General features: G+C 47.9%; 1 protein-coding gene across 1 annotated transcript in view; it reads right to left on the reverse strand.

Annotated features, from left to right (window-relative positions):
- CDCA7L (cell division cycle associated 7 like) overlaps positions 1-24,866 on the reverse strand; it is a 93,793-nt gene extending 68,927 nt beyond the window's left edge. The window contains exon 1 of the mRNA XM_070424419.1: positions 24,787-24,866. The gene's annotated coding sequence lies outside the window, so the exon portion shown is untranslated. The remainder of the gene's footprint in view (positions 1-24,786) is intronic.
- Between the last annotated feature and the right edge of the window lie 1,045 nt (positions 24,867-25,911).

Consider the following 25,911-nt stretch of genomic DNA (forward strand, 5'->3'; position numbering starts at 1 on the left):
TGATTGCCACGTCATCAGTCTTGTACTGATTTGTTTGGTGTGCGCAACAGGAAATATTTCACTTTTGCCCTAACCGGTTTGGCTCAGTGGATAGAGGTCGGCCTGCAGACTGAAGGGTCCCAGGTTCGATTCTGGTCAAGGGCATGTACCTTGATTACAGGCACATCCCCAGTAGGGGGTGTGCAGGAGGCAGCTGATCGATTTTTCTCTCTCATCGATGTCCCGAACTCTCTATCCCTCTCCCTTCTTCTCTGTAAAGAATCAATAAAATATATTTTTTTAAAAAAGAAATATTTCACTTTTGGAGAACATGAAAAATAGGTTTATTTGCATTACACTTATTAATTTATGCAATTATTCAGTGTCTAGTAAGTTAATGTTCAAGAACAAATATTAATTTTTATTAAAATATTCTATTATTTTATGTTAATGTTTACTCATTTATTTCAGCCCTTTGTATTCAACATGTCTCTATTGAAATAAACCTACGTTTCTGTGAAAATTGAAGCTTTTTTTTTTTTTTTTGTGGCCCACATCAACTTAAACCTTGTTTATTTGGCCTGTGTTAGCCTTTGAGTTTGACATGCCTGCTTTTATAGTTACTCTTGGCTCTTTGACCTCCTTTTTCTGTGGCTCAGGTTGATTTTTAGAATGTCTTTCTTGAAACTGTTGCCCCTTTCTTTATTTGTGTGTGTTAATCCTCACCCAAGGATATTTTTCCATTGATTTTTTAGAAAGAGTGGAAGGGAAGGGGAGAGAGAGAGAAACATTGATGCAAGGGAGACACATTTCCTGATTTACACGGCTGGATTTCCACAGTGACAGAACTTCACTCTGTGGCCCTGCCTTAGTAAGAATTGGGGAATTGCCCTGCAGTTTCCTCTGCGACAGAAAAAAGTAGCAGCCTAAAGGCACAGTTTACCTCCTCAGCAAGCACAAGGCCTGGAAAGAAACAGGAAAAGGAGACTTCCCCTGACTCACAGGTTTGATGAAGGCTGGTCCTGAAACGCCCCCACTTTCAGATGCTAAAGTCAGTTTCCTTCCTTTCACCCCCGAAAGAGGATGGACATTTGGCTCAGCTGACTGCATCTTCTTCCTTCTTCCATCTCTACATCTATCCTTTATTTCACCATAACATAAGGCGACACCTGAAAATTCTCTATAAAATCCTCTTTTAGAAATCTCCTTTAACTCTACATTTTCATACTTACTCAACAAAAGCTTACTCCCCACCAGAAATAGGTATCCTACCCTGTAATAAATTTATGACTTTACTGGTGGCTTTGAGTGAACTGATCAGAGTTGAAATTATCCATTGAGAATGAAGAAGAAACAAAACCACCCACCTCATGCATTTATTCAGACACCTATTCACTGAGCGCCGACTAAGTACCAATCACCAATATAGGTGCTTGGGATTCAAATTCCAGTAAGACATAGTCACAGTCGCCAAGGAATCTCTGGGGAGTAAGTCGGCCTTTCTAGGTGAGCCCTAAGGATTATCAGGACATGATGTTCCTCCTCTCACAAGGATTTTTATTTTATTTCATTGCTAGTCCAAAAGGGTGTGTCCTTTGAAGAGACTAGATTTAATACGGGAACCGGGGTCTGTTTAACGGTTTACAAAGGTATAGTCATATCTGGAGTCCATTATAAACATCACGGCCAACTTAGTTTGTGGGAGTTGGTTTATGTCTGGGTTGGGTATAAACACACGTTAACCATGGGGTTCAGTAAATGGTAAAAGACAAGGAAGCTTTCACATGCATATTTAGGAAGTTGTTGCTGGACTCGCTGAACGTGGCGGTTCTATCCTTGGTCTGGGTCTTTGTGTTTTCTACGGAGAATCTACAATTGCTTAGGAGCTTCGTAAAAAGTGAAAGAGCAACTGGACCTTAATTCTTTTCAAATGCTCTTTTGCATTGAAATTCCTTTGCCCTTTAGAAATTTTAGGCAGATGGAACCAAAAATCATGGAAGGAAATAGAGGCTTTGACCCACTACTATAGTTCCCAGGGTTATGCCCCATTGAGAAGGCTTCGTGCCTGGCGTCCCCAGGAGAGGATGACCAGTGTGGCCCCACCTCCCGTTCTCCCACCACCACAGCAAGCCCACTTCGTACTTCAAACAAGCCAGTCTTGAAAAACAAGTGGAGCAGTCTTCAATCTTCTAAGGCAGTTGAGCAAGTTGGCATTTTATGAGCGAGGATAATCCTCTCACATTTTTGGAAATAAGTTTACAAGCCCGCGGGCAATGGAAGTTGTGTGACAAATGGGGACACGGAGCGTCCCCCCGGCAGCCTGGGCGACGTGCAGTACATTCTCCCGCTTCGGCAGGTCAGCCGTGTGGGGAGACCACGAGGTCATTTCTCCCTCGGCCTCACAAAGGATCCTTCCTGGCTGAAGGCTGCTCAACCGGGAGAGAAGCTTAATGAAGTAGATGCTGAAAGCTGACAGGAGTATTGGAAATGAATCGAGAGGAAAATGAAAATATGATGCACCAAATTGGCAGCACAGCAGACCAAGTGACTATTAGTGGACACAGAAATAGAGCATGGCTGTGTGTTATCTCAGGCCAGCTGGTGAGAGCAGAGTGCCTGTGCAGGAGGAAGTAGTTAAATTAAAATCCGCACATGAGGGGGGCAGTGCTTGGAAATCCAAGTTCCACCACAGACGGCCGGGCCCCACTTGGAAATTCTGGCCCGCAGGCAGGCATGCTGAAACATGAGCACAGCTACGGTGACCGGGAATGAGAGTGAAAGGGAATGTGAGGATCCGATTTGGGGAGGAAGGTGAAAGCCCAAAGACAGACTCAGGAAAGATAAACGGCAAATAGAATCTGAGGGCGGCAACCCCCTCTCTCCTCCCTCTGGTTGTTTTTCTCTTCTGTCTACTAATGTGTTGCTTGTTGGGTCTATGATTGGTTACCATTTTCGTGGCATCTAGTTTTTATTTTATTTTATTTTTTGCGTTCTTTTTCCTTGAAACTACACAAATGCACATGAAGAGTAATGTACCATTCAGGTGGAAAATTATTGTAAAATGGGGAAACAATGTTTTACGGTTTGAACTGGTATTACTAGCAGGTATGCCCACAGGAATATCAAAGTGGCAGGATGGGGAAATAAACACACTGTGATCCACAAGTAGAAGAAAAGTGGTGAGGGTTGAACTCCTCTGCTTTCACAGAAAAACGGTCTGGCCATTTGAAAAGATAAAAAGCATCCTTGAAAAGTACATCCTTGCAATGAGGGAGGACCTCAGCCCAGCTCCGCTCAGCGGAGGCAGCAGGACTGTAGCTCACAGCTCCCTGGTCCGGTCCAGGCGTTGCTGTCACCCATACAGATCCCAGAAGTTGTAGGGAGTACCCCCATTGTCCCTAGGTCGGGTCAGGACAGACTCACAGGCCACCCCATCTCTGAAGAAATGTCCCCAGGGAAACGGTGCTGCTCAGAAATAACTCGACTGAAATGAGTGACTCAGCGATGGCACTGTTCTGTCAGGAGACCAGGAAAGAACGAAACAAGAAGGGATCGAACTATCAGGATTAAATCCGAATAGGCCAGACATGTTTAAAACAGGAAAAGGAGATCAGTGGGGGACACAGGTTTAGGCATCTTTCCCTATTACCACCTGGACGACATAGTGAGAGGTAACAGGAATACAGTAATAGCTATGTTAGATCTACCTAACCAGCAGACATAGATTAAGGCAACATTATCACCGCTTTGATTGACATGGCGCGAGGGGATAGAAAGACAATAAGCTATGTGAGATTCACGCACTGGATCACTACCAACCCGGCAACTGGCCGTCGGCTTCTAGAATGTCTGGGTTTTCTGTCCTGCCTCACACAACAACCCTCAGCAACAATATGTCTATGGAACTACCAACAGGACTTGGAACTTCGCTTCCAAATGAACTGAACTGTCTCCAGGGAAAGGGTTTGGCTCGGCTTTGAGGCTGTTTCCGGGAGCCCTGCAGGTCTGCACCATGGAGCTTTGCTCTTTAATTCCCGCTAAGGTGAGTCTCCGGAGCCTGCGGCCTTGACTGCGGGAATCCATATCCCACACCTTCTCTCTGCTACCGGCTGCAGAGTTTACGCCAAAGAACAGGGCCGAGAAGCTAGCAGAAGGGGCAACAAAGGGGGGGGGGGGGGGGACGGAGAGCTAAACAAAATGGATTATGAATTTGAAAATTGCCAATTATCTTGTATCATACAGCTCAGAGCCCTGGCACGATGATGAGCCACGATCCAGACTTTTCAGCTTAAATGGCTTTACATTCAAGCAAGCAAATTAACCATAAAATAGGGGGGGGTGAAAAAAACAACAAAATATCCCAAGAAAGAATAAACTGCAGATAATAAGCACCAATCTGGTGTTGAATGCAGCCCAAGATACCAATTGTTTTAAGTCACGACAAAGACAGCTGAGCGCTCATCCTGCGGCTGCCGAGCGAGGATGATTGCCTGCCATGAGGATCTTCTCTCCCAAATAACAGTTTTTTCGCTCTTAATTTTCTGCTAAATTGGAAGCTAACTGCTTCCCACATTGTGGTCGGAACACCTGCAGCTGCGCTGGGTTCCCGCGCCCCATTTCTTTGAGGTAGAGCAGCACCCCGCTTCCTGCGGCGCCTCATTATGCCGAGGTCTTCCTTTCACGGCGCTGCGCCCCTAATGACTCAGGCAGGCTGGTCAGTCATTAAGTGACAAGCAAATGATACCGTGTGCACCGGGTGAGTAATCGGCCTGAACAAATGAAATCACAGATTGCGGTTCCCATCCTTCACTCCACACACAGCGGCAATGTGCCGCGCAGCAGGTAGCGGGGTTAAAACCAGGCTTGTAAAACGCGCTGCCTGCTGCGGGCTGGAGGCCTCGGCGGGGGCGGGGCCCAGAGGAGTTCAGGGGGGTGGAGTGGGGTGGGGTGAGGGTGGGGGTGGGGGTGGAGGGAGGCGGGAAGGGAGGCGCGGGGAGGGGGGCCTCGGGACATACATTAGAGTAATTAGGGGTTTCGTGTCCGATGGGTATGTTTTTCATTTCAGAAATGACTGTTGGGGTAGCAAACCCCAAACAGACAGCATCCCCGTGTCCCTGGGCCCTGTGGGAAGGTAGCTGTGGATTGGCCGAAGGGGAAGTTCCGAAACAAATAGTCTGCATTTGGAGTCGCCAGGACGTCACTGTAAAGCAGATGGATCGCTGGGAAGCTAGAGATGCAAATCGCAGGGAAGCGATACCTCATGGCTTTTGTTTTCCCAGGAGAGCCCCTGTTTGGTTCATTAATTATTTTGTGAACAGTGCAACCGGCCACTAAGAAAAACCTGGCTTGCATGCTAAAGCTTAACATAAGTCCGAGTAGCCTGAACATAAAAGATGTAAAATTCCAGAGAATGAGAGGAAACTCTACTTAGTCCCAAAGTTTGCACCTTCATGACCAGCCCACCCTCACCCACCCCATGCAGGCAGGACAGGGAAGGGGCTGCTTTCCTCATGGAGCTGGGGTCTCACTTGCAGCTCAGCCGCTCTGGCTCTCCGTGGATTGTGGCCTTGGCCCATCCGGAGACCAGCAGGGTTTTGGTTTAGAGTGTGTTCAAGTCGTTATGGCAACAGTGTGGGGCTGTGGAGGTCAGCCTGGGGCTCTGAGGGCCGGTCACCAGCTCTTTCCTCCCACATCATTGGAACAAGACTTGTTGAACAGGGTCTCAGAGCTGGCACCTGAGTTTCCTCTCTCTGGTGTAATCCTGATGTTGACGTCACTCATACTCACCATGGCCCCTTAGGCAGGAGAGGGGAAAGGTCCCAGAAGAGGGCTGGGCAGTGGGTCTGATTGGGGCCACTGGATAGGAGCACACGGAGAAGCTGTGTGAGGCGGTAAGGACACCTAGGCTTGCATTCTGCCTCCTGGACCCGCACAGACTACATCTAGTGCCACAGCCTCCCGCTATTCTCTGACACACAGGATAACAGGGAATGTGTGACAGGAGAGAACGGGAGACTACCCCTGAGTCAAGAGGATTTGTACACCACGAAGTTGCCTCTGGGTGAGGCCCACGTTCTCAGGCTGGAAACCCTTTGTGGGTGGGTTTGCACTCACTAACTGAAGCGACGGTAAAAAGATGAGAGAGGGCTGGGTGAGCGAGGTGAAGGGATGAAGAAGCACAAATTGGTAGTTACGGGATAGTCGCAGATGTAAATTGCAGCATAGGGGATATGGTCAATAATATCGTAATAACTATGTGTGGGGTCAGGTGGGTACTTGAGATATCAGGGGGACGGACCACTTTGTAAATAGATGATTGTCTAACCACAATGCTGCACACCTGAAACTAATACAAAATAATACTGAATGAAAACTGTAACTGAAAAAAATTTTTTTAATTGTAAAAAAAGAGTGATATAATAAGGTATTCTCTTGCAAATGGATAAGGTGCCTGTTGCAAATAAGGCATCCTTGCTCCCTTCAGCCCCACCTCCAACTATGCCCAGCTATGAGTCAACCCAAATAAGATGGACTCAAAGCTGTTTTTGATTTGCCAAAAAGGTTGCACAGAATTTAAGTTTTCAATAGTATATTATTGAATTTATACCTGCTTATTGTAGAGAAATCAAACAGTATAGAAAATTGTAGAAAACAATCCCTCCCTCTGTGTTTGCCTTCACAGAGTGACCACTGTCATGAAGTATGTTGTGCATTATCCCGGAGATGACTTCACTATTCCAACATGAGCACATTTGTAATCACACTCCACACCCTTCACCAGCTTACACTATACACAAGAATAAACTCAAAATGGAGGATCAAGGATTTAAATGCAAGTTGTGAAACCATAAAAGTCCTAGAAGAAACCAGAGGCAGCAAAATCTCCGACCTCTCAGAGCAGTATGTTTGCTGATACATCTCCTAGGGCAAGGGAAACAGAGGAGGAAATAAACAAATGGGACCACATCAAAACTAAACGCTTCTGCACAGCAAAAGAAACCATCAGCAAAATGCAAAGAGAGCCCCACTGCCTGGGAGAACATATTTGTCAAGGATACAGCTGATACGGGGTTAATAGCCACACCCTTTTCGGCAACTAATCCAGACCGGGGCACCTTTCCATGTCAGACCTGGAGATTCATCTCATTTGTTTTAACATCTACAGAATTCTTTGGCCTGTGGGTGCATTTAACCATTCTTCTACTGAAGGACACGGAGGTGGCTTCCAATTCTTAATCTATTGAAAATAACATGGCAGTGAAAATCATTTTACCTTTGTGCATTTGCATGAGTGTAATTATAGGGTAAATTCCTAAAAACAGAGCTACCACACGGTGTAATCCTTGCCAATCTGACAGCTGATTGTTTTTCACATTCAGTCTTATTTAACCAAATAGGAAGTTGAGAATGGTTTCATGTTTCAATGACATTTGCAATTCTTCTTGTCCATTTCTCAGTTAGGTTGATGGGCTTTTCTTATTGACTTATAGATATACTTTATTATGCATGTCTATGCAGCATGTGTTACAAATACTTTCAGAAATCACGTTGGCTCTTTTATAATAATATATTTTTTTGCCCTAAAGTAATGTTTGATGTTTTTGCAATGATAACAATTCTCATCTTGTATGACTTTATTCTCGACCTCTTCTTGGTTCAAGAACAGAACACTGCCCACAAGCCCATATGCAGCATGCTAAAATGCAAAAAACTCAGAAAGCCCACACTTTTTTTCTTCTTAATTCGCTTGATGGCAAAACCGACCTTAACCATCCTCAAGCTGTTTATAGTCTCTATTCTCTGTAATCTGAATCTCTATACTTTTCACTTCAGACTTTAGTACACAGTATGCAAACTGTATTACTCTTTAAAAAATGAGAATAGTGTAAATTTCAAAAACATATCTGGCCCTAAGGATTTTGGAGAGGGGACTGTGGCTCTGGTGAGAGGCATTTGGCTGACACAGAAGCAAAAGCTTGCTAGTAGAGAGAATGGAGTATGATGAGGGTTAATGAAATGGGAGCAGAGAGGAAGGAATGAAAATTGTGAGAAAATGGAGCTGAGCGGAGAAAATGCTCTCACAGTCATCTTTTTCTATTTAAAGCTGCAAGAAAGCATATCCATCAGACTTCAGTGACATCAGGCCTGAGAATTTATGAAGGGGATGGCAGTCACAAAGTCACTTAGATTCCTTGCAAAACAAACCCAAAAGGCCTTGAGGTGCTGGTCATCGATACGAGAGAAAAGGCTATGGTTAATGTTATAGCGTCTCATAAAGTAATGTACTTCTGCATTTATCCGAGGAGCTTGCAGTACCGCTTGGGACTCTGGGGTGAGGTTTCATTTCTGTCAGGGGTAGGTCCTGGAGACAGATTCTCCCAGACACATAGTAGGCTGAGCCTTTGTGACCCATAGCATAGGAGGCCAGAATGCTCTCATCTACGGCTGTTTGGTCTAAAGGACCAGAAACGAAACAGGCACTTGGCCTTTCCTTAGCTGAAACCAAACAGAAGTACACAGGAAGCGAAGGAAAGACCTGAAGGTTCTTAGCCCTGGTTGCGCATTGATGCCATCTAGACCCATCATTTAAAAATATCCAGTGCAGGGCACCTCCCTTCAAACCTGACGGTGCTCAGCGTCACCTGGCGGACTTGTGATTATAAGTCCGTCAAGGTTCTGATTCTTCGGGGCTGGGGTGGGGCCCAAGAATGTGCACCTACGTTCCTGGGTGACGCTGGTGCTGCCGGTCCAGGGACCTCATTTTGAGATCTTGATTTAATTAGCATGTGGTGGGACTTGAATCCTCAATATTGTCAGTAAGTTCTTGGAACTGCGGTGAAATAGCGTATTAACGACACCAATTTGACCACAGGCTGATGGATGTAAACAAGTGCTCAGTTCCTGCAGTGTCTCATCAAGGTTATAATGAAATGACGTTGAATGAAACGACGTTATTTGAGGACTGGCTGTATTTTTTTTTATTTTTCAGAATTCCCCGCGTGTTTTAAATGGGCAGCCAGGCTGGAGGACCACCGAGCAAGGCCTGAAGACATGTCCTGTGCATACCCGGCCTGCAGAGCGCACGGCTTTCTCCCATAGCCTCAGTCTCCTTCACATCTTCAGGACATTTTACCTGAGGGAATAAGGCTCTTTACAGAGCTGGAGATAGCGAAACATTGCTGCTTTGGGGGGTGGGGGGGTTGCGGGGAGGGGGGTGGCGGGGCAGAAGAAACAACATTTTCCAAGTACACAGATAACTAGGTGATCAGGATATGATTGGGCATAAGATTTGGAAATTTTAGCCCTACCTGGTTTGGCTCAGTGGACAGAACATCAGCCTGTGGACTGAAGGGTCCCAGGTTTGATTCCAGTCAAGGGCACTTGCTTGGGTTGTGGGCTCGATTCCCAGTAGGGGGCGAGCAGAAGGTAGCCGATCAATGATTCTCTCTCATCATTGATGTTTCTCTCTCTCTCTCTCTCTCTCTCTCTCTCTCTCTCCCTTCCTCTCTGAAATAAATTAAAAAATATATATATATTTTAAAGATTTGGAAATTTTAGGTAAAATCTAATTGAAAATATACACCTTTTAAAAGTTGTTGTTATAGCTTAGAAGCATAAGTAAATTGGAAACATAAGAGGAAAGTGTAAAATGGATATAGAATATTTACAAAATTGATATAGAATTTTATAAAATGGATACATTCTCTATCCTTATAAAATGGATATAGAATATTTACAATGGGCTACTGCTTAGGAGCCCACTATAATTTACAGCCTAGACCTGTGCAAAAGTAAATCTTGCTTAAAAAATTACAATGAAATAGAAATTCCAGAGACTATGCAATGAAATTTTACCTGTAGAAAAGAAACTTATGGAGCGATGACTGTCAATTCATTTCTGGAAACCCAATAATCTACTCTTATGAAAAACCCTTTTAACAGAATTGTAAAGATGAATGCCAAGGGCATATGAGGCATTTGCTTTGTTTGAACTTTCACGTTCACCCGAGATTTTGTTCGACTGCTGTTCCTAAATGTTCGAAGAGGCAGAAGACATCCTCCAATGTGCTAGTCCACTCCCCGGCCGTCTGTTAACACAGGACTGATTTGATTCTCTCTTATTTGTTGATTTCTTTTAGAGTCTCTGGCAACACCGCTTGGCTCTGGGATATGAGCCCCTTGATCCTGCCAAAAAGAAGTCTGGGAATTTTCTGATCTGCCTTTGTTTTCCAGATTGGCGTTGAGGCTCTGATGGATCATGAAGGCGGACGCAAGAGAATATAGACTTTGCTGAATGAAACAGAACAAAGGGAGAAAGATCTTCACAATTAAGCAACACTGGGTGATTAGTTTGTTTAAAGGGTGTCCCAAGCTTCACGCAAGAAGTAATTTTGATAGAAAACACAGGTTTATAATTAAAAATTGTAAATTTTTTATTGATTCATAAAGCATACAGTATAGGGTTATGTATGGAATAGCATATCGGGTAAATGGCCTCCACAGCTTTGCTGGCACATACACACTCTTTTGTTGAAATGTTCCATGACTGTTTTGCATAAATGTGGCTGAATTTCGTTGATACAGCGCTCAATTTCCTCCTTCAAGGTGTGGGTGGTCGTGGGCTTGTTGGCATAACCGTAAACTTCAAAAAACCCCAAAGAAAAAAGTCCAACGGCGTTAAATCGCATGATCTGGGCGGCCAATTCTGATCACCAAAACGGGAAACTGCACGACCAGGAAATGACTCATGCAGCAATTGAATTGTTTCTTGGGCTGTATGGCATGTGGCACCGTCTTGTTGAAACCACATGTCGTCCACATCCATATCTTGCAATTTAGGCACAAAAAATTGGATTATCATGTCGCGATAGCCAGCACCATTAACTGTTATTGCCTGAGCAGCCGCATTTCGGTCATGGAAAATTTCAACAAAAGAGTGCATATGTGCCAGCAAAGTTGTGGAGGCCATTTACCCGATATGCTATTCCATATATAACCCTATACTGTATATTTTGTGAATCAATAAAAAATTTACAATTTTTAATTATAAACCTGTGCTTTCTATCAAAATTACTTCTTGCGTGAATTTTGGGACACCCTTACTTCTGTGTTAGCATATTTATGCTTCCGGCAAGCCTCATGGGACATTTCTCTGTTACACGTTACATTTCACTGCTATGCAGTCTGCATTCAGGTGAGAAAACCAACTCTTCCACGGATCAGCAAGAAGACGAAACAATCAAGATGGGCGTCCGGCCTTACTGGGAAGGGCTGCCTTGAGCCGAGGTGGTAAGGACAGGAGTGCTTCCTGTGTCCTTCTCTAATGTAGTTGCTAATTGTGCCCAAGACCCTGGGTGGATTCGGTTCCCTCACTTGGTTGATTTATGAGACACTGTTTCATCGCTGTCTTATCAAATAGGCTTATTTCTTTGGACCTGAAATAGCTAGACACATGAGGAATGTTTGATTTGGGGGATTTAGCGTTTAACTGCTTTTCTGCCTTTGCCTACCTTCTTAGACGATAACACACAGGTCACTGTACTCCAGAGCAGAAGATCGGATCAATACTGCTAAGAGGTTATCATCAACCTTTCCTTCAGTGGCCGGCCATCTATGTATAGGAATTCCTTTTCCCTGCCCCCACCTATGGGAGGGTCATGTTGCCATTCATACAACCTCCACCATGTGGAGGGGAAGGGAAAGGAAAGGAAAGAAGGTGGAATGCAAACCATTCAGTTTTGGTATTTCTTAGTTGTAGGTCAGAGGCAGCATGAAATAAAGCTTGACTGTCTGCAGTTGGATTACAATGTGGGGACAGATCAGAGCTCCAGCTGGCTACCCCACTTAGGTGTCACACTCTGCGGCGGGGAGAGCTGGCTGGGGGCGCCCTCACTGGCCAATCGCTGCGAAGTCCTCAGTGGCTCTGGGAGGGGGGACTATGAGGTCTTCCATCTCAAACCCCTTTTGGTTTCTCTCCTCTCTGCCCACCTACCTTGGGGTGCTGTGACATTGGGCTGGCAGTTAGGAACTGGAATGCCCCCTTCTCAGGGTCCCAAAAGCCATTAGACATCATCTTAATGGGGAGTCATCCTACCCATCTCAGAGCCCACATCACTTCTCACCACACTGACACTCTCTTAGAGAACCTTCCGCATCTGCCCTTCTGTGATGCTCCAGGCTTCCCCTGGCTCATGGGCTTTGAGTGTATCTCCAATAGATTCCCAATTCCTTGCTTAGGGTTTGTTTCCAGGAGCTTTCGCCCCAAAACTCAGGCCCTAATCCACAAAGCACTGTGGCTTGCTTCACTATCATATATACCTTGATATATATATATATAAAAGCCCAGTGACCAAATGGCGGAACGACCAGAACGACCAGTTGACCAGTCACTGTGATTCCCACTGACCACCAGGGGGCAGACACTCAATGCAGGAGCTGCCCCCTGGTGGTCAGTGCACTCCCACAGTGGGAGTGTCACTCAGCTGACTGGGAGCAGCAGCTCAGAGGGCGGGTCCACAACTGCTTGGCTGACCGGGATGAGCAGCGCTCCCACAGCGGGTCAATCCCTGCAGAGCACGAATCCGTGCACTGGGCACCTAGTTATAGTATAACAGGCTTGCTTCTTCCTTTGACAAAGCCCAGAGTCATTCGCAACAAGCCTGTGCGAGGCTTGCTGCATGGTGCACAGAACCTGGAACTTCCCACTGAAACTACTAGTACTTGATACATTTAATTGCCGAAGGTGAGCATCCAGCATAAAGAAACTGCACGAACCAGTTAGGAAAAGACAAACAATTCAAAGGGAAAAGGGGCAAGAGGAGATGAAAACACCCATAAAGTACCTACAAACATGTTAGAGGAAACTGAACCCCAGCAGGAATTACAGAAACGCAAATCCAAACCCACCATTAGATTAGCAACATTTTAAAAAGGTTGATCATACACAATATTGACAAGGATGGGCAGGGGAAACAAGCCATTTCAGGCCCTGCGTGCAAGCATGTGAATTGCTCCGTGCCCCGGAGAGGCCGGTGTACTTGACACATAGCCCAGCATCCCTCCTCACCCCCCAGGGTATATGTCCTAGAGATACTCTCACAGAGGTCTACAAGGCATTGTTTGTAAGAAGGCTCATCACAGCCTTCTTCGCAACGGTAAAAGAAGACATATAAATATTTACCCATAGGAAACAGAGAAATGAACCGTGGTCTACACTCACATAGTGGGCTCACACACAGCATTTAAAACCAATGATTTGGAGGTACATTATAAATAGGGGTAACTCTTAAAAACACAATAGAGTATGACGCAATTTGCCTAGAGTTTAAAAGCACACAAAATGCTACTACTATGTATGCTCTTTCTAAATACACACCCTGTGTAGGGAAAGCATTAAAACATAGAAAAGGTAAACCAACATCAGAACTTCTGCCCTAGCTGGTTTGGCTCAGTGGATAGAGCATCAGCCTGTGGACTGAAGGGTCCTGGGTTCGATTCTGGTCAAGGGCACATGCCGGGGTTGCAGGCTCCATCCCCAGTAGGGAGCGTGCAGGAGGCAGCCAATCAATGAGTCTCTCTCATCATTGATGTTTCTATCTATCTCTCCCTCTCCCTTCCTCTCTGAAATCAATGAAAAAAAAAAAAAAAAAAGAACTCTGGAGGGAGTGAGAAGGATGGCAAGTGAGGACTGCACCAGAAACACCAACGATACCCAAAACACTTTATTACTCTAAAAAGGAAAAACTATATTAAATATGGGTGGGCACCGGCGTGCGTGCTTTTCTGTGTATCTGAACCATCTCTCCTTTTTTCATCTTATCACAACTTCCATTTGTCATGGGTGAACCCTTTAACCCCTTGATAGGGCGGATAAACCCAGCAACTGAATCCCCGTTCCTTCGTTCTGGTTCTTCTTCTCCAGGGCTTCTACCTGCAGCTCAGGGACGGAACCACAGGTCATGAAGCGGACGTGCCGGACACGGAGAACACGTCAGACCAGGCTGCGGGGACAAGTCGCTGCTCAGGTGCTTCCAGAAAGCTCTTTCCGTCCCCTCCTCCTTTAAATGCTACGTACGAAGAAACAAAAGGAGATGCCCCCCATGGCGTTAAGTCAAACCCTTCATTTTATTTGAGTCGTTTTGTGTGTTTTTTCGCTTAATTACTGCCAGTTTCTCTTTTCTTTAAAGCTTCCAGCTTGCTGTGTAATTTCCGTATCTACGCAGATTAGCCGGAGAGGCCAGGAAGGCTCAGCCACGTAATTAAGGAGAGAACAGAACCTTCCACTTTACGTCCATCGTCCCCAACGCAAAGAAAGGACGTTTTCTGTTTTCAAATCACACGTTGTCACTTCCAGGTTTTCACTGTCGACCAATATCTTCTGCTCAGACCTGCTGCACGGAATTCGCAGCCTCGAGAACTTGGACTTGAGTTGGCAGGGCATGTCCAGAACTCCCGGGCGTGTTGCTCTGCATCTAATTCTAGGTGTACAGTGGGGACTGTGTAAAAAATCCCCCCTTGCTCAGGGCCTTCCCTTGAGAGCTTTTGTAGGACCTCAAATTAGAGCTTTTCATAGATTTGGAAGGAATTCCTTGCTGCGCCCGGGCGTCTTTTTGTTGCCTACCAGCCGTCGAGTCTAAATTGCTTCACCAGAGGTCTGTGCAGCAGCAGTGGGCTGTCAGTCGATGTCTAGAGAAACAGGCGGCAGGCCTAAACTCGGGAGTCTGAAGAAGGAACTGTTTTCAAAGACGTCGTCAGGGTAAAGGAGACCACGGGACTAGTTATCACCCCTGGGCTCCCACAGGCAGGAGGGAGGAGCGGTTACGGACAGCCAGAGAGAGGTACGCGGAAAAAGGGGTCTGGGTGTCAATGTACAACAGAGGGCACAAAAGCCCTGGGAACCCCATCATGGCATTTACTCAGAAAGAAAACAAGAACTGTGGAATGTGCTCTTTTGAGAAGGAATTTGCATTTGGAAAAGGTGAGGCAAATTACTCAGGATAAAATATTTTGGTTTAAAAAACCCCAATTGTGCCTACAAAAGAAAGAAAACAATGTTTTTAATTACAGCTTAGTGTTGGCTCGGAAGGCAATTTAAAAAGATGTCCCTTGTTTCGTTCGTATAATATTTGCTAAACGGGATTGCCAAATGTGGAAGAGGATAGGTAGGCTTAGCCGGAGGTGAGGGAGATAAGCAAATGGTTTCATTTCAAGGGCAACGAAGCACAAGCTTCCGTGAAGGTCAACAGATTTGCAGGCGTAGGGGCCTAGGATGAGGGTGAGGCAGGAAATGTCTTAGGGGCCCTGAGTGTCTCCTTACATTTTGTGCCTGCTCACACCTCCCTAGTGCTGGCCCTGGAGGTCTAGTTACGAATCATAAGGAGGCTGATTAAGCAGCATGTAGCACTCAGTCCCAGGAAGAAGAGAGTGGGGTGTTCCTGAAATCCAGGTGTCACGTGAGGAGGACATAGCCAATGGTTCTCAATCTGCCACAATATTGAAAAAGTTTAAAAAGTTTATTTTATTTTATTTTTTTTTAGAGAGGGGGAGAGAAAGGGAGAGAGAAACATTGATTTTGTTGTTCCACTTATGTATGTATTCATTGGTTGATTCTTGTATGTGCCCTGACTGGGGACTGAACCCAAAACCTTGGTGTAGGGGAACGATGCTCTAACCAACTGAGTCACCTGGCCAGGGCCTCGTCTTGAAAACTTTTAAAGAAACCTGATGTCCCCTTCATAGGCTCTGATGTCACTGGGCTAGGGTGAGACTCAAACACCACCAGGCATTTTTCAGCTTTCCCAGATGATTTTAATATCCAGAGAGAATTGTGAAAGGCGCACCTCAAAGAGATGACAAGGGTAGGCAGGGAAGCAGAGGTCAACATCAGATCCAGAAAAATGGCAGGTGTATGGCGGGACCCATCCGATCCTTAGTTCCTGGAAGTTATTGTAATTTATAAGTAACTTTATAACAGTAACCGTATAAGGCAGTACCTGCTCTGTCTACCAACATAACTACCCAGAGTGAGGGGGCTCGGCCACTTCACTAAAAAGTTTTGACCATGAAATCCAGGCCCCTAGGGTTATATAAGCTCAATTTCACAAAACTAGGGAACAAGACTCCAAATGAGAACTCCATCAGCAATGGTTCCTGTAGGGCAGAGGGGCCATTATGATGTATGAATAAAAGGAGGTTGAAAAGTGTTTATTATACGCATGGTGACAGCATCCAAAAGATAATCCAACTGTCTCCATGAAGCCAGCTCTTGGCTGTGTAAATTACGGAATGAGGGAGACAGCACTCATCTGAACGAAGGACAGTCCCAAAGCAGAGAATTCCCACCAAAAATAAAAGGAGAAACCCACCCACTCTCTTTTACTTTCCATCTTCATGGAAAGTTTTAAGCTTTTTTTTTTTTGGCCCCCTTCCTTCTCTCCTTGCCTCCTGACACCCTGTAATTAGCGCTCCGGGCTCTGCCTCTGGCTCCGGGGCTGTAGGTGGCTGGCGTGACATCCCTGCCTGCCCCTGCAGTGCTCGAAAGCACCCCGTGGTGCACAAACAAAAAGCCCAGAAGGCCTGGCCCGACTATTTTCCTATGAATAGACCGAGCTTTCTTTATGGAGATGAAAGGTGCTGGTGTGTGTCTATTCGCATAGGGATGAGCTATACATGTAGGCATAAACATAGGGACTTAATGCATGTGTTTTGCGTGTGAGTTTCTTAGTCTATTTAAAGAGGTTCGGGCTCAGACATATTTTTGCCGTGTCCTCAGATAGGATTGGAAACGCCCGAAGGACCAAACTTTTGTCCTCCACGCTGGACAGGCTGAGAGGAGAGAGTGGACCTTTCTAATTCCCCGGTTTTCCCAGCTGAAAGCTTCCAGGTCTGTTCTCCTATTGCTGGCAATTACTTTCACATTTTACCCCATGAGGGACTATTTCCAATACTGAAGCATCAATATTTCCAATACATATTGAATCGTAAGGGAAAAAAGATGCCCCTTTACTTGGAAAAGCTTAACAGAAAACTACAACGGAGCCTAATAACAACCTAATAGGAGTAAACCAGGAATGTCTGTCCAGAGGGTAGAAAACGACAGTCCTTCATTAGCTTAGCGAAGCTCCTTGCCATTCACTCCGTTATCCAAGCCGGGAGGGCTGGTGAGAGCTCGGGGGCTGGCCGAGGTTTTCCGTGCAGGAATCTGTGTTCATTCATTCCATCACTCATGCACTGCCAAGCACGTGCCATCAAGCACGGGGCTTTGGAATGAGGCTGGTGGAGGTTCCGGTCAAACTTGTGGCCAGTAAAAGACTCCAGGAAGTTCTTCCAGCCTTAAAAAAGACTTTGCATATAGTGCTGACTTCTACTTACAAGGAAGGAATCTCATCACTCACAGTCTCCCGTGCTCACCTGCGGAGGCCTCGTCAGCTGCCATGCCCTTGGGGAGGGCGAACGTGACCGCTTCAGCAAGGCTGGAGGTCAAGACCATAGCAGAGGCGCTAGGGGCAGAGAGCCTCCCATTTGCATAACATGCGCTGTTTCCATCGCGTAGAATTTTTCAAAATACCTTCACAGCACCAATCACTTGATCTCTGCGACCACCCTGTAGGTACGGCAGTGTCCCATCCCCCTTTTATGAATGGGCAGTGACGATCCCAGAGATGGAGCGATGGACCTACCTTTGCACTGTTTGCTGTGCGGCAGGCCTGGAGCTGGGTGCAACTTCCTTTCCATCTGCCACGCGGCCTATGTGTGCCCTGCGGGCGTGTGAAGAGCCGAGTTCTCACCCCCTGGCACCGAGATACCCTGAAAGCCATTGGCCTCAGGCGGACAATCCCAGGAACGGATCCAACCCGATGTGTGCATGGGCAAGTCATTTTCTGTTGGACATCATCATCATTAGCTCTCAGCAATTAGATGCTTCGTCCCCTTCGCCCAGAGGAGCCGATGGAGAAGCTGTTCAGGCAGTTCTGATCCAAATTTCCCAGATCCAGGCGGCCCGGTTTCTCCAGCTACGGTTCAGTAACGCGTAGGAACCTTGGACTCTAGAGGCCGAGAGTGGCTGACTAACCCTCCCTCTGAGGTTCGCCCACTACCATGGGTGGTCCTGCTCAGGCCGTCAGCCTGTGGCCGTAGCTTCCACACAATTCCTGTGGCTGCTTAGTGAAGGCGTCAGGGAAGTTAAGCTGGGCCTATTCCCAGCTCCTAGTTTACCTCTCACTAAAGATGGAGAGTTCAAAAGAAAGCTGGCTTGGCTGCAGCCTCTGAGTGTTTTTTGAAAGACCGGCTGGGGCAGGCGGGGGCGAAGGAAGCCTTCTGACCGAGAATGTGATTAGCTGGAGATGCGGGGGGAGCCTTTTTTGGGGGCAGAGATTTTAAGGGGGGAGCGGGCAATTTGTCCTGATCCAGAGGGTGCGCCTCGCTCACGGATGTCCAGGCAGACCCTGTGACCTCGGCCCTTTCCAAGCATGTTTCTTTACGCTCCTTTGATCATATGTCTCAAACCCGTGCCATCAATGTAGAAACTTAGGATTCTATTTTCTAATGTCAGGAAATCCTTACTGCTCCATGTGACTGTTTGGGACACTTTAAAGTAGGTCAGCTTTGTTAATTTTGTTGTTGTTAATCCTCACCAGAATATTTTTTTTCATTGCTTTTTCAGAGAGAGTGGAAGGGAGAGAGGGCAGGGGAGAGGAGGGAGGGAGGAAGGAAGAGAGAGAGAGAGAGAGAGAGAGAGAGAGAAACATTGATGTGAGAGATACATCAAGTGATTGCCTCCCACATGCTGGGGGTGGGTAGGTACCTCTGGCTGGGAATCCAACTCTCACTCTTTCTATGTGCAGGCTGATGCTCCAACCACTGAGCAACACTGGCGAGGGCTAATTTTTAATTCTGTAGGTTGTTTATTTATTTTAAAAATTATTTCTGATTCAAAGAATTTTACAAGAACCATAATCGAGAGAGAGAGAGAGAGAGAGAGAAGAGCTCTGGCCTGTGTGGCTCAGTTAGCTGAGTGTTGTTCTATGCACAGAGGGGTTGCCAGTTGGATTCCCAGTCAGGTCCCCAGTTGGGAGAGGCAGCCAATCAATGTTTCTCTCTCATATCCTCTCACATCAATGGTTTCGCTCTCTCTCAAATCAATAAAACATATTTTTTTAAAAAGAACGTGGGGTGGGGAGAGAATCTCACTCACTATGCTACCACCCTAGCTTTCACTTTTCCTTCATTATAGTCTAATTCCAGGGAATTATTTTTAAAAAGTTTTCCATTAAAGATGCTGAATATTTCATGGGTCCAGGCCGCGGCACTACCATCGTGATGACGTGGCTGCCTTTTGGAGGGTCACTACTGCTTTAACCGTGAGCGGATACCAGAGAGACCCCGGGAATCCTCAGCTGACAAACGTTTAGCCCCTTCTCCACCCCACAGCACGGCGAGGTCTCCCACCTCCCATGGCTCTGACCCACATTGGAAATTCCTGACATTGGAAATTAGCTCAGCGCCTTATAATTTAAGCGAGACTTAAAGGAATGGTTCAGTTACCATCTGGAAAAGGCCTGGCGGAGGACTAGAAAAACCCTCTACAGTGTTTGGTCTGTTTTACTCCACATTTTCCTAATATTTTGCTTTATGTATCTCTTTCTGGTTAGCAGTTATCATTGGGTCTTCATCTTTCTCTTTGCCCACTTTCACCTGCTCAGCTTGCATTTCTATACCTCTTCCCTCTCTCTCCTTTCTCCCTGTCGCTCTTGGTCTATTTCTCTCTTTCCCTTTGGATGAGCTAGTGGTGTGGTGCGCAGGGCAGTGCCATGGCTCATTAGGGAAGGTCCCTGTGGAGGTGTGGCTTACCTGTCTTGTCCATCTATTAATAGGCAGGTAGGGAGGGTACAATAGTGATGACTTAAAATTAGAAACAAAATCACAATCAACTACAAATTTTAAAAAGCCAACAGGCATCAAAGGCAAAGGCAAAATAAACAAGTGGGACTAGATCCAAGCAAAAAGCTTCTGCACAGCAAGGAAAACCATCCATCAAATGAAAGGCCACCTACCGAGTGGGAGAAAACATTTGCAAATCACATATCTGTTAAGGGGTAAATATCCCAAATAAAGTAAGAACTCATACAACTCAACAGCAGCAACAACAAAACAACAACAACAAAAATAACCACCAAACAAGAGAGTTAAATCATGGACAGAGGATCCGAATAAATATTTTTCCAAAGAAGACGAACAGAGGCCAACAGGTACGTGAAAGTTGCTCAACATCACTCATCACCAGGGACATGAAAATCAGAATCACAACGAGATATCACCTCACACCTGTGACAATGCCCATCATTAAAGAGGCAAGAACCAACAGGGACAAGGGGGAGAGGGGACCCGGTGGTGAAGTCCTCATTCCCAGGACCCCCAAATGGAACGCATTTGGAAACAGGGCCACGGCAACTAAGATGAGGCCATACTGGAGCAGGCGGGGTCCTAATCCAAGGTGACTGGGGGGTTGGAGACGGGCGAGCACAGGGGTTGTGGGGTGAGCACAGAGGGAATGTCGTTTGAGGGTTGGAGTGAGGCTGCCACAAACGAGGAACATCCAGAAACACAGAGAGACCTGAACCCATTGCCCTCAGAGGGAGCGTGGCCCTGCCCACACCTTGATTTTGGAGTTTCAGACCCCAGATTTGTAAGACAGTAAGTGTCTGTTGAAGCCACGCGTTCTGTGGATCTGTTACAGCAGCCGTAGGAAATGAACAGGGGCGTGCAGTACAGTGTCGGCTACCAGTGATTTCTCAGTAAGTGTCAGGATTATCATTATTTAAAACGGAGAAAAAGTGGGCCTGTGCACGCCTCCCTAAGCAGGGGCTAAACCCCAGAGGTAGGACAAGGCAGGACATTCGCCCAGCGGACTGAGGCTGGGGTGTGTGTGCCAGGCCTCTGGCTGGAGGCTGAGGAACAGTGGACAGATGGTAACCACTGCTGGTCACTCCTGATCTGGACGAGGACCAAATGCGAGACCCAGAAGCAATGGTGTGCTCAGCGCTGAGGTGGCTCGCCTCCTCTCTGAAGCTCCCAACGAGGCCTGCATGCCCCCGCCTCCCAGCCACCAGCATCCCTGCCTCAGGGACCAGCATCCATTACCAATTCCCTGATCTGCTCGGACCCTCCAAAACCCGTGTGCTGTGTGTGTGCTGTGTGTGTGTGTGTGCTGTATGTGTGTGCTGTGTGTCTGTGTGTGTGCATTGTGTGTGCTCTGTGTGTGTGTGTGTGCTGTGTGTGCGCTGTGTGCACTGTGTGCATACTGTGTGGGTGCATGCTGTGTGTGTGCATTGTGTGAGCGCTGTGTGTGCACTGTGTGTGTGTGCTGTGTGTGCACTATGTGTGCATGCTGTGTGTGTGCTGAGTGTGTGTGCTGTGTGTGTTCTGTGTATGTGTGCTGTGTGTATGTGCGCTGTGTGTGCTGTGTATGTGCTGTGTATGTGTGCTGTGTGTGCTGTGTGTGTTCTGTATATGTGTGCTGTGTGTATGTGCGCTGTGTGTGCTGTGTGTGTGCTGTGCATGTGTGCTGAGTGTGTGTGCTGAGTGTGTGTGCTGTGTGTGTGCTGTGTGTGTGTGCTGAGTGTATGTGCTGAGTGTGTGTGCTGAGTGTGTGCCGTGTGTGTGTGCTGTGTGTGTGTGCTGTGTGTGTGTTGTGTGTCTGTCGAGTGTGTGTGCTGTGTATGAGTGTGTGTGTGCTGTGTATGTGTGTGTGTGTGTGTGTGTGTGTAAAAGGTCATTAAATCACCTGAAATGAAATACATGAGGCAGAAGACAGTTCCCTTTCCTCAACCCTCACAGCGCCACCCTCTGGCTGCTGGTTAGATGTGCCACCTCTGTAAGCAAGTGACTTCTTTGACTTCTGCGCATCTGCAGAGAGGAAAGGAGACAAGCCGTGTGTCGTTTCCTTCTGTGCATGTTGCTGAGCAACCACGGACCCACTTCTTCCTCACCAGCCCCCCCCCCCCCCCAGCTCCCCCAGCACCCTGCCTGGCACGGGGCGGGGGCGGGGAGGGCGGGGGTTGGAGCCTGTTTTGTAAACATCTATCTCAAAGGGGCTGGCAAGCCAGGTTCACCAGGGAGTGGGGTGTTGCACGACCTCCAAGGCCCTTTTCCAAAGACCCCACTTCCTTCAAGTCCCCGAGGACATAAGGGAACAGTTGTATCCCTCATCCCCCCTCCACCCCTTAGCAACTGCTCGGTACCAAGTGGAGTGACCGACCGGCTGGGCTGACTTCGCTGCTGCCCTGGGGCCTGAGTGGGTCCATGCCAAGCTGGGGGAGTGATCGGGGCTCCAGTCCTACCAATGGCGTCACCGTGCGCCTCAGGCCGCTGTTTGCTGGCTTCAGGGGTTGCAGGAGGCGCTCTGCCCCAGCAGGAAGCCAGCTCTCCACCAGCTGCAAGTTTACATCCAAGCCCGCTGCACCCACCCACGGGTTCTGGAACCCCCTTCTCTCCCCCAGGCAGTAAGGGTGTAAGGGCACTAGTTTTAGGGCAGCAAAGCCCTCTGTGTGAGCTCGTGCAATGGTCAGCTTCGCCGCACATGGGGGCTTCGGTGCTTCCTCCTTAAGGAAGATGGATTAATAATGCCTCTGGGCTTTGCTCAGGAGGCTGTGACGTGCAGGCAGGTTGTGTGTGACGTGGTCTGTAAACAGCAAGAAACCCGGCACATAAGCGCTGCACGGAGGGGAACTGACCGTGGCGTTGGGAACATCTGCCTGCAGGTCAGGGCTCCCCGGCCTTGGTCTGACAGCTTCGCACACGTCTTTCAGCGACGCAGGTGAAGCTCAGCAGGAAAAGTAGCAGCTGGATGAGGGCGGCGTGAAGTGAGCTGTCATTCAATGCACAGGGATTATTTTACTTTATGTTTTAAAATATATATTTTATTGATTTCAGAGAGGGAGGGATAGAGGGAGAGATAGAAGCATCGATGATGAGAGAGAATCACTGATCAGCTGCCTCCTGCCCACCTCCCACTGGAGGTAGAGCCCACAACCGGGGCGTGTGCCCTGACCTGGAATCCAACCCGTGATCTCCTGGTCCATAGGTTGACACTCAACCACTGAGCCACGCCGGCCGGGCTGGACAGGAATTTATTGCACCTTATTGCCTTTCATCCACTCAAAAATCAAGGGAGAGAGAGGTAGTTAGCCACAGGTTAAGCCAGAGGTTCCCAAACGTTCTCAGTTCACGCTGCTCCTAGCCTGTCAGCGTCCCTGGGAAAAGAAACACCCACCGGTGCCATGGATTGTGGAGTCAGGTCCAAACGGTATAGCACACACTGCTCTCCTGACAGCGAGCACCTGCGGGGCCTGCACAGCTTCTCGGAGTGGGAAATGGGCCAGGCCTGCACGCTCATTTCTCCATGCACCCAGCACTAGGGTTTTACGCAGCAGAAAGCCTAGCTGGTCATGGAAAGGATGAAGCGATGTTCTGCTGACACTGAACTGTGTCGAGCTGGTGGTTCACACACAGTGCTGGACAGATGTTACCGCATTTCCCTTGAAATTTCAAAATTTCCCCGAGAGCCTGTGATTCACTGGGGTGCCCCAGGGTGCCTCCGTGTGCAGTTTGGGAACTGAGGTAATAAACTGATGCTCAAAAGGGTGAAGTAACTTCACAGCAGAGCTTTTCAGCTTCTAGCATGCACTGGAATCACCCGGGGATCCTGCTGTGATGTGGCTTCTGGCTCAGGAGGTCTGGGATGGGGTCCGAGATGCTGCTTTGCTGGCGAGCTGCTGGGTGTGCAGGGAGCTGCTGGGTGTGCAGGCAGCTGCTGGATGTGAAGGGAGCTGCTGGGTGTGGAGGGAGCTGCTGGGTGTGCAGGGAGCTGCTGGGTGTGCAGGGAGCTGCTGGGTGTGCAGGCAGCTGCTGGGTGTGGAAGGAGCTGCTGGGTGTGGAGGGAGCTGCTGGGTGTGCAGGGAGCTGCTGCGTGTGCAGGGAGCTGCTGGGTGTGCAGGGAGCTGCTGGGTGTGCAGGCAGCTGCTGGGTGTGGAGGGAGTGGCTGGATTGGGGCCACACTGTGCATAGTGAGGGTTTAGGTCAGTGGTTCTCATCCTTCCTAATGCCGCGACACTTTAATACAGTTCCTCATGTTGTGGTGACCCCCAATTTCATTGTTACAAATTGAACATAATTAAAGCATTGTGATTAATCACAAAAACAATATGTAATTATATATGTGTTTTCCGATGGTCTTAGGCAACCCTTGTGAAAGGGTTGTTCGACCCCCAAAGGGGTCGCGACCCACAGGTTGAGAACTGCTGGTTTAGGTGGAGCATCAGGAGGGGCAGTGAGCCCACCAAGTGGTGAGCCTCCCAGCCATGCCTTTCCCACCACCATCCTGGTCCCAGAGCTCAAAACTGGAGGACGTGTAAGACATTGCACTAGTTTTCCAGCTCAGCCTGCGAGGAAGCTTGGAAGCCCTCTGTCCTGTCTACATGATAACAACAACAAAAAGCTGAACAAACGGAAAATCAACAACTCTTCTTAGATCCATCAGAGAACTGAGGTCACCACACAAGCCACCGCTCCCCCAAACTGGAGAGACAACAGGCAGATATAGAGTCACAACCTACAACAGGTGGATATAGAGTCACAACCCACAATAGGTGGATATAGAGCCATAACCCACAACAGGCGGATATAGAGTCACAACCCACAACAGGTGGATATAGAGCCACAACCTACAACAGGCAGATATAGAGTCACAACCCGCAACAGGCGGATTTAGAGTCACAACCCACAACAGGCGGATATAGAATCATAACTTACCGGAGCAGAAACTTCCTCGGTGGAGTCAGTGCCGGCGGGAAAAGCTAGTGTAGCTGCTGAGTTGCTGGAGGCCCAGGGTGGACACGTTTGAGGATTCAAGCTGCAAGGAGGCCCCCACACTCCACGGCTGGCCCGGCCAGGTCCTCACAGAGAAGCCAGGAGGAAACCCCTCCTGCTCTGGGAAGGGAGGGGGAAGCAGCCAGATGCATCCGGAGCATTCAGGTCTTAACAAGGCCTGCTCTCCGGCCTCATCTGTGGGGGAAGGAAGAGGGACGGGAGGTGCCCAGCTCAGCCCCTTGCAGCCTCCCTGTCTCAGCTAAGGGGACAAACAAACAAAATAAAGTCAAGAAGCTTTTGTGAAGGTCGCAGCCCAGGGCCACAGGCTCGCTCATCTTGTGACTAAGGCCACTGCCCCTCCACCATCGCCTTCCGTATCCCTAGGGCTCCTGTGTGACAACGGGGACAACTGTGCGTCTCAGAAGACATGGGAGAAGTCTCGGGAAACCCAAAGACAACAGAAGGCACCAGCAAGGACACAGAGGAAAGTGGAGCCTCTAGGACAGTCGAGGGCAAACTACGGCCCGCGGGCCGGATCCGGCCCGTTTGAAATGAATAAAACTAAAAAAAAAAAAAGACCGTACCCTTTTATGTAATGATGTTTACTTTGAATTTATATTAGTTCACACAAACACTCCATCCATGCTTTTGTTCCGGCCCTCCGGTCCAGTTTAAGAGCCCATTGTGGCCCTCGAGTCAAAAAGTTTGCCCACCCCTGCTCTAGGACCTTGGGCCACAGCAAACAGAAACCAGCCCAGCCCTGGCCAATAAACGCCCACACCCATGGCCTACTCCCCTCCGTCCCTTCACCCGGTGCAGCAGGGCCTGCTTGCAACCAGGGCAAGGCATTCCGAGAGACAAAACCCACTGTTTGGAGAGCCTCCCAGCCGTGACACATGCTCCATTGTCCCACGGGACGTCACAAGGCACAAATTCAAAAAGAAAACTTAAGAATTTCAGGATGGAAGCTACGGAGCACTGGGGGCCTCCTCGGCACGTCTGAGCGCCGTCCTGCACGCGGCCCGCAGTCGTGTTAGCACCGTCACCTCCCGCTGTGCGTAGCTGAGC

The sequence above is a fragment of the Myotis yumanensis genome, unplaced genomic scaffold (genome assembly GCF_028538775.1).
Source record: "Myotis yumanensis isolate MYYU_CA2020_CCGP unplaced genomic scaffold, mMyoYum1.0.hap1 SCAF_9, whole genome shotgun sequence".
NCBI lineage: Eukaryota > Metazoa > Chordata > Mammalia > Chiroptera > Vespertilionidae > Myotis > Myotis yumanensis.